The sequence below is a fragment of the Silurus meridionalis genome, chromosome 15 (assembly GCF_014805685.1).
Source record: "Silurus meridionalis isolate SWU-2019-XX chromosome 15, ASM1480568v1, whole genome shotgun sequence".
Lineage (NCBI taxonomy): Eukaryota > Metazoa > Chordata > Actinopteri > Siluriformes > Siluridae > Silurus > Silurus meridionalis.
The window spans coordinates 14,053,387-14,063,415 of record NC_060898.1 but is presented as its reverse complement, the minus strand read 5'-3'; positions in this window follow the sequence as shown (position 1 = coordinate 14,063,415).

Here is a 10,029-nt window from a genome sequence, read left to right as displayed (position 1 = left end):
ACCACAAACAGCTGTTACAGAGAAAGACGCCCTAACCCTACATTAATACTAGTGAGCAAGCAGCAGGCAATTGTTACAATTTCAGTCATAAATGCGATTTTCTCAAAAATTTATACTAATTAATAGATATGACATGCAAAAGCGACTAATAAAAAACATTGTCTCAAAAGAGAGATTTAATTTCTTTTCATTTAGTGTTTGATGTGCAAAATATTAGATAACCTGATGTGCATAGTTTCATCTTATCTTTTATATAAGACACAATGGTTTAATCTTGTCTTTATATTGGGACATCCCAAGGGAAGTATAACTTGGAAGGGAGCAGCTGAAATTGTTGGTTTCTTTGGTGAATGTATGTAACTAGTACAGTTAGTACTTTTTTCGCAAATTTAGTAATGAAATTGGGACAAAGCATAGCACCTTTCATGTAAATTACCCAACCGATTTTCCACACTAGTTACTTCATTATTAAACTTTAAATTGTACATTTTAGGAGCTGAACTGTTTATAACTACTACTATTTCCCATTTGAGCCAGTGCTTTTTGAACATCCCAGTCCATGTTTAGTTCCCATTTGCTGCTGTAATAACTGCCACTCTTCTGGAAAGATCATTTACCTGATTTTGGAGTGTGGTGGTAGAGATTTGTGCTTATTCAGGCAAAAGACCATTAGCAAAGTCAGGTACTGATGCAAAGTGAGGAAGTCTGGGGTACAGAAGGTGTTCCAATTAAACCCAAATGCACAGGAGCATTCTCATGCTGGAATATGGTTTGGGATCATACTTTGCGTATGAACCAGAACCATAGCTAGAAAAGACAGGTCTCCCAATACCCTTTGGCTGCTTGAATTTTACAAGCTTAGTAATTTTGTAAAGTTGAACTATAGTGCATTCTGGGAGAAGGTAAAATGCACTTTTAGAACAAAAGAAGAAAAGAATGAGACATGAGACCCCCTGTTTCACTCCACATCCCCCATACCACCTCTCCCTCCCCTGCTCCTCCCCTCTAGACAGCCCCTCACCCACCATCGTCCTTTTCCACTGCCACGAGTTTCCTCTTCGCTCGGGCATGCGACTGAATCAGTGCAAACACATCCCACACACACACACACACACACACACACACACACACACACATACATCTAAACACACACATGCTTTAAAAAAAATTCATACGTGAAACGCAGGTTTATAACAGGTTTATAACTATTCTATTCAAATGAGAAGAGTTACTCCGTTAGTCTCTCTTTGTCTCTTTTCACTTTCTGTAGCTTTGTTATTAGTCTTATTTTTGTTTGAGGTCGCAGGCTGAGATTTTATCAAGAAAATGTTAGCTTAGTGTGGAAAGCTGAGTGTAATTGGACTCAGAGCAGCTGCTGTAGAGCAACTGTTTCTCTCCATCTGTCTCCATTTGTGTGTCTCTTTGTCCTCAAGTCATTTCACTGAGGTTTCACCACTCTCCTTTGTCTGTGTAAAGTGAGTAAATGTGTGTAGTAAATGTGTAAATCTTTAATAAATACAGTTATACACACATACAAATCAGACTCACATATAAAGCAGCAGTTCAGCCAAAGAGAAATGTGCCCATTTACTTTAGTGTATGAAGTTTATTTCTTCAGATTTGCACCAAAGCTGTGAAGCTTATGCAGCTTAAACCTCCAGGTTAGCATGGTGAACGTAATTGTTTTTGTGTAAATCATCACAAATTCACCTTTTACACTTGTCACATTTGGTGTAAAGGAACATTATGAAAGTTAATATCTTATTTGTTTCTTTCTAGAAAGTGTGTATTGTGAGAAATGTTCTGCCTCTGACACACAGAGTGGTCAATTCTGTATTAATCAAAGCCTTTATCTCAGAATTTCCTACCTCCAATTCATCAAATGAACAAACAAACAAACAAACAAACGTCCAGAAGGTTTAGCTAATGACACCAAATCAACATGTCAGCTCAGTGCATGGACAGTAAACATGGTAGTACTTTTATATTTTATACTGGACACTTTTTTTCAAAGAAATTAAACACACTACTCATCACAGTTAGCTGGCTAGACTGTTGTTAAGAAAAGACAGACGTGTTGGCGTCCATGTTTTTCCCCCATGTAATTCTGTGTTTCAACTTCCTACTTCCAAGGCCACATAGAGTTCTTTTTTAAATGGAATGTGGATCAACTAACTGAGAACACACACACACACACACACACACACACACACACACACACACACACACACACACACACACACACACAGATATCTTCAATATGCATTTTGCTGTTATCATAATCCCTTCAGAAACCCCCTCACTCCCACATTCTTCTCCACAGGAGGCTCCCTAGGTAGGGAGCATGTGTGATGTTCTGGCAAAGTGTATACACTGAAGAAGGCAGGATGAGGTCTGTGCAAAATATTTTATGATTACTTATCAAACTGTACATGATCCCAATGATATCTTGAATTTATTGTATAACAGACTGTATGATAACAGGCCTGGATAGATTCTCTAATGTAAATAATAAAACCCTGTGATTGAAAAAAAAGACTAAGTTCTGTATACAAATAGGATTACATGAGCACAAACATTCTTTAAAATTAGTTGGCTCAACATCTATTAGTGGCTTATAGTTGAGTGTTTTAGCAGCACTTACACTCTGAGATTGAAGTAAAAATATCTATTCATTATGTCTTTAAGGCAAGTATTCACTCAGATTCAGGTTGTTTTATTTTTATCTCTGTGAAGAGAGATGGCAGAGAGCACACTTTGTCTGTATTCTTGATTTTACAAACGGACCGCATTTTGTTGTTATTGTAAGTGTATATAAATAAAATTAGACACTTTACAGATTGAAATAATGTAATGCTCTGCTCAAAACAGCGTGCAATGTGAACAAAGGATTTTACCTAATAGATTAAAACCAAAGTAACTAGACTGTTTAGAAAATTTAAGAAGTAAAAAGTACAGATATTTGAGTAAAAATGTAATGAGTGAAAGTTAAAAGTTGACCAAAAAATAAATAGTGAAGTAAAGTTTGGGATTTTTATGATACCATAAAAATCCACTTAACTAAAGTATTTGTACTTCTTTATATCCCACCTCTGGTGTGTGTGTGTGTGAGAGAGAAAGAAAGTGAGAGAGAGAGAGAGAGAGAGAGAGAGAGAGAGAGAGAGAGAGAGAGAGAGAGAGAGAGAGAGAGAGAGAGAGAGAGAGAGAGAGAGAGCGAGAGAGAGAGGAGAGGAAGGAGAGAAAGAGAGAGACATTTGACAACTGCGCACACTCAGAATTCCCAAACCCAGACAGTGACTTTGTTTACTCCTGTAAAAGGTTAAAGATCATGTTCTCAGAGGGTTTTGATGTCAGAGACAAATGAGGTGTCAGTAAACTGCTAAGATTGTGTGTGTGCATGTGTGTGTTTGTGTGTGAGGTGTGTGAGAAATGTGTGTAATGCAGATTAGGACTGCATAGTATGTCTAAAAGTGTGTGTGTGTGTGTGTGTGTGTGTGTGTGTGTGTGTATGGTGTAATGTCTTTAGTATTTATTACAGACAGACAGGTATGTACAGTTGTGTGATGGAGTCACCCCCTAGAGGAGCACACGGAGCTGTACAGCAGTACAAAACAGCATTGTTAAATGACTTATATTACATTAAGTATTATCCTTGTATTGTCCTTATCACACATTAATGTTATACTCTCATATTTTCTTTCTTTTTGGCTGATTTATATTTTCTCTTATTTTAGCTGACCTATAGAACACACAATTAATTAACGCACATTTAACAATTTCAAACACTCAGCTCACATTCTGTAGTTTAAGGTTTACACTATTAGTTTTTGAAAATAAATAAATAAATAAAAAATAAGAAACACTTTTTTTCCATTTCATCATGAAGCAATTTGTAAATCTGATAAAAAACACATCAGCAAATAAAAGATATTACTGACAATTACTTTCATATTACATCTTTCAGAAAAAGAAAATTGATTATTTAATGCTAACTGAAATAAAAATTAATCAATGTGCAACTGTGGAAAAGGAATGGATCTGTATAGAATAGAATAGCGAATTGAGAAATGTTAACATGAAAGATGTTATTAGTTTATGATAAAATATTTATTATTTGCAAACTTTATTTTAGTAGGTCTAATAAAATAGAAAAGTCTCTATTTGTTAATTACATGAATTCAGCACTTTATTTTATATTACTGATCTTTAACAAAGAATTAGCTGTTACAGAAATAGCATAAAGACTAAATTACAAAGTCATTGCATCAAGGCATTGAGACACTGTAAGAAGATTTGAGTTTTGAATGTGTGGTTTAGGTTTGGAAAAAATATGTCCATATTCAATAAAGAACTCTCTACCTATAATTAAACAGGAAAAAAGGGAACACTTAAACTGCCAGTCAAAAGAACACACCTTCTTATTCAATGTTTTTTTTCATGTTTTTATTACTGAAGAAATTTTAACAGAACAAATTTGGAATTATGTAGACAACAAACATTTGTTAAATAAAACTATGATTTATATTTTTTATTCTTCAAAGTAGCCACTTTTTGCTTTGATAACAGCTTTGCACATTTTTAGCATTCTCTCAGTCAGCCTAATGAAGTAGTCAATTGGATTGTTTTTTTAACAATCTTAAAGGAGTTCCCAGAGGTGTCGAGTACTTGTTGGCTGCTTTTCCTTCACTCTCAGTTGGATTTAGATCAGGTGATTGTGTAAGCCAAGCCATCTGATGCACCACTTTGTCTCCTTCTAAACTCCACATTTAAGTTGAAAATCTTCTAATTAATTAAGAACAAAATGATGTGAACATGGACAATAGAAATAAGGAACCCATTAAGTGGTTGGATTTAAATTCACACCAAAAATTGATGTAAAAAACTTAAATAACAGACTGAAAAATTAGGGCCCTGTCCCTGTCAAATGCGAACTGTAGTCCTGAGTCAGTGTACCATACCAGACTGTTGACACTAAGTACAGTCCAAATCCATCCTCCAAGCTCCTGTCGGCAGGACGTTGATGTGAAACCATTCCCAGCTGCACAGAGTAGCCTCCAATCGAAAAGAACACCAGGCAACTCCAGCAAGACTCGCTATGGAAGCATAACTAAAAGGGAGAGCCAGAAGGTAACACAAACATGAGTAAAATGAGACTGAAAGACCAGAGAAAGATCCAGAGATGCTATGTAATCGGAAAGTTTACTTCTAGCTGCATGTGGTCCTAGTAAAAGTACTTTCATCTTATCCGAGCTGAGCAGAAGGTTATCAAGCATCCACTGTCTAATGTCCTTTACACACTCCTCAACATTTTTTATGCTGATATTTCTCATCTGGCTTTGCTGTTATATACAACTGTGTATCATCAGCATAGCAATGGAAGCTTATATATAGTCATGCTTATGTATGATTTCACCCAGAGGCAGCATATACAGGGGCATCTCAATAAATTTGAATATCATTAAAAAGCTGATTTATTTTAGTAATTCAATACAAAAAGTAAAACTCGTATATTATACAGATTCATCACACAGAGACTGATACATTTTAAGTGTTTATTTCTTTTAATTTAGATGGTTATGGCTTACAGCTAATGAAAGCCCAAAATTCAGCATCTCATATAATTTGAATATTGTGAAAATGTTCAATATTGGAGACACAACGTGTCACATTCTAATCAACTAATTAAATCCAAACACCTGCAAAGGTTTCCTGAGCCTTTAACTGGTGTCTCAGTCTGGTTCAGGCTACACAATCATGGGGGAAGACGATCATTGACACCCTGCACATGGAGGGTAAGACACAAAAGGCTGTTCACAGAGTGCTGTATCCAAGCACATTAATGGAAAGTTAAATCGAAGGAAAAAATGTGGTAGAAAAGGGTGAAACGAAGCCCATTCCAGAATTTGGAGGAGATTCACAAAGAGTGGCCTGCAGCTGGAGTCAGTGCTTCAAGAGCCACCATGCACAGACGTATCCATGGGCTACAACTGACTCATTACTTGTGTCAAGCCACTCCTGAACCAGAGACAATGTCAGAGGTGGGCAAAGGACAAAAAAGTTCTGGACTGTTGGTTAGTGGGCCAAAGTCGTCTTTTCAAATGAAGAAAATTTTGCCCAGCTTCTGGAAGAAGAGAGGAGAGGCAGAGAATCCAAGTTGCTTGAGGTCCAGTGTAAAGTTTGCACAGTCAGTGGTGGTTTGGGAAGTCATGTCATCAGCTGGTGTTGGTCCACTGTGTTTTATCAGGTCCAAGGTCAGCACAGCCGTCTACCAGGAACTTTTAGAGCACTTCATGCTTCCCTCTGCTGACCAGCTTCATGGAGATGCTGATTTCAATTTCCAACAGGACCAGGCACCTGCCCACACTCTCAAAAGTGCTAATACCTGGTTTAAAGACCATGGTATCCATGTGCTTGATTAGCCAGCAAACTCACCCGACCCAAACCCCATGGAGAATCTATGGGGTATTGTAAAGAGGAATATATGAGACACCAAACCCAACAACGTAGAAGAGCTGAAGACCACTATCAGAGCAACCTGGGCTTCCATAAAACGTCAGCAGCTTCACAGACCGTTCGCCTCGCATGCCACTGCAGTAATTCATGCAAAGCGAGCCCTGACCGAGTACTGAGTTCTGTACATGTTTATACTTTTCAGTAGTCCAACATTTCTGTGTTAAAAAACTTTTATTTTTATTTAAAAAAAAATAAAAATGTTATTAAGTAATATAAAATTTTCTGAGATACTGAATTTTGGGATTTTCATTATCTGTAAGCCATAATAATCAAATAAAAAAAAAAATAAACAATTGAAATATATCAGTCTGTGTGTGATGAATTTATATAATATACAAGTTTCACTTTTTGTATTGAATCACTAAAATAAATAAACTTTTAAATGTGTTCTAATTTATTGAGATGCACCTGTATAAAGAGAAAAGCAGTGGACCTAAAACAGATCCTTCCGGAACACTAAACTTTACCTCAGAGAGTGTAGAGAACTCACCATTTACATCAACAAACTGATAGCGGTCAGTCAAATAAGACTTAAGCCAGTAGAGAGCTGTTCCCTTTACTCCAACAACATTTTTAAGTCTAGCAAAAAGGATATTATGATTATTGGTGTCAAAAGCTGCACTGAGGTGGAAAAAAACAAGTAAGGAGACACAACCCTGATCAGAGGCCAATAGCAGGTCATTTACCACTTTAACCAGTGCTGACTCTATGATGAGGCCTAAATCCTGACTGATACAGGGGAAGGTTTGATATTGGCCTATAGTTGGACAGCCGACAGGGGTAAAGGTTAGGTTTCTTTACTAGGGGGTTGATAACTGCCAGTTCGAAAGATGTATGTTCAATTACTTCGGGAATGATCTGTTTAAAGAAACTTGTAGGCAAGGGATTGAGAATACAAATTGATGATTTTGATGAAGGAAATACATGAAATCAAGCCATTCTCTTGAATAGGAGTAAAACTTTATAATTGATTGTTATAATTATAATGCTATCTACAGGGTTATTTAGTTAAATAGTTTGGATTTATATTAATAGTCTGGATTTTTTTGCCTGATGTTTTCAATTGTATTATTGTAAATGTTCATAAAATCATTACAATCTATTGATTGTGTGTATGTTAGTGCAGTGCTTTTATTCCCTGGTCATTTTGCTACTGAACTGAATATAAATCTAGGATTATGCTTGTAACTATCTGCATTCCCGTATCTCTTCCATCCTCTTAAAACTGCTGGGACACACACCAAAAATTCTTGTGACTGCACATTTGGATGTGCCATCCTGGAGGAGTTTGACTACCTGCCCAAACTGATAGGGGTGCAGGAACTGCATCATGCTACTAATCACAAGGACCCTAACAAAACCTAAAACTAGAGACTAAATCCTCAGGAAGGATACAGAAAGTACAACTATCTGAAACCACTACCTGTAGAAGCCATTCCTATTTTTTGTGAGTGTCTTGCTGTTGCCTCACCAGTGCAAATGTCATCACTTTCATGTAGGTGAAAATAATTCACATTCACTTATGCTTCATAACTGGACAGATTAATATTCCTGAAGTGTAACTGACTTAATATTATACTGTGATAATATAATGTTGCCCTTAATTTATTGGAGCAGTGTATTATTATGCCGTCAAGGTAAGTAGTTTTAAATTGGCAATTCTAAAAATCATCACCAGGGGGCGACTACGCACTGATATATTGGTGTGAACACATTGATGGAGCTGGAGGTCACGAGACCTCCGGTTTTAAACGTCAAAACATTCAACCAGTTAATAACTTCAACAAAAAAGACCCCATGTTTTAACTTTAAATTGTCACACAATTGCACTTTTTAACTATTAAGAATACAATTACAAAAGGGAATTCTTTATATTTGCATTATCAGGGGTCACTTTGAAGCTGCATTGTGACAGTGTCTGTTAAAAATGCTATTCAAATATAATTAAATTGAACTGAAGTTTATGTAAAATGTTTTCATTTCTTCTGATATAATAAAGATATACTGCTCGAAAAAAGACAAGCTTAAAACAAGCTAGTTACAGGTAAGCGCAAAAAAAAAAAAGAATTAACAAGAAGGAAGTATGCTTTGTTAAAATGTACAGCATCATCATCAGCATAAAGGATGCCAATCTATACACCAGATCACCAAAAAAAACCCCACGAAAACAAAACAAAACAAAAAAACAGTTTGTCTTCCTTTACAGCTGGTTATATTATAAAAAAGACTTAAATGGTTAAGGACTTGTGAATGAAAACAGACAAATCAAGGCATTATTGAGCTAAAAGAAGAAGAAACAGCAGCAGGGTCTGGTTCTGATATCAATTAGAATAGCCAAATATAACACAGTGCACAAACAATTTGAAACAGGATAGTAACAGAGAGAGAGAGAGAGAGTAATGTGGCAGAGCCCATTTAAGAGTATGTTAGCAAGGGTGAACTTTACAGAAGCACAGACACAGAAAGACAGCAGCTTCTGGAGAAATGGATGGAATGTGAAGAAAAAATGTGTTTGCATGGAGAAAGCCAGGAGAAGAATCATGGCAGTAGATCACAAGATCTGTTTTTCCTACAGTGTGTTGGTGAGCTGGTGTTTACTGATGGCATCATTAACATAATTGTACTAAGGCATTTGGATACAAGTAACAGAATAAAATTATTAGGATTATTAGGCAAGATCATGATCCAAAACATATGAGCCTCCTTTTGAAAGCAGAATTCCCATCGCCCCAAATCCGTGGGATGCAATGAAAAAAAAAAGAGCTTGTTGATAAGGTTGTTGATGCTGTAGTGCAGAGGAATGAAACATTGGTCAAAGGTTTCACACTGTAACTGTGATTTTTATGAAGCCACTATTTCTCAGCCCTCTACAGTCACTACTGGTACCAAACATGGGGAAGCTAGACTCCCAAAATACTAGGTTGTGTTTCACCTGTGCTTAATCAGACACACACAGACACATACCCCACACTCTAATTCTCTCAGTCAATACATTTTCATTAAGTATACACTCTTTGTTACTTCACTGATGTTTATCAAGCCTTTGTTAGAAATGTTCACCATGATTGTTAGAATGTTGCTGACCTGCTTCTGTCCTCCTTCTCTGATCTGGCCTTGTCTCAATCAACAATTTATGTTGATAGTTAAATTGCCTGACATTTGTTTCATAGTCATGTACCGACTACACTGTCAGTTATTGAACACGTTCTTGTTTTACATTATGTATTTGTCTGCTTTTCTTATTTGAGCTGCATTTCTTTCATTTGCACCTGTCTATAACTGCTTTACATGACACTTTTATTTACTTTTTTTTACTTACGTATTTTGTAAAGCATACTCTTTTGAAGCATATTTTATGGGAACTGTTCTGCTTGTAAATTGTACTTGTGGTATCTGAAAAAAAAGTGCCATATGTTTTTCTTACAATTACATTTAATATGCTCACATGTAAAAACGGACAGTGAGATTGAGAAAGGCAGACAGAGTGAGAGAGACAGAAAGACAGATAGAGAGAGG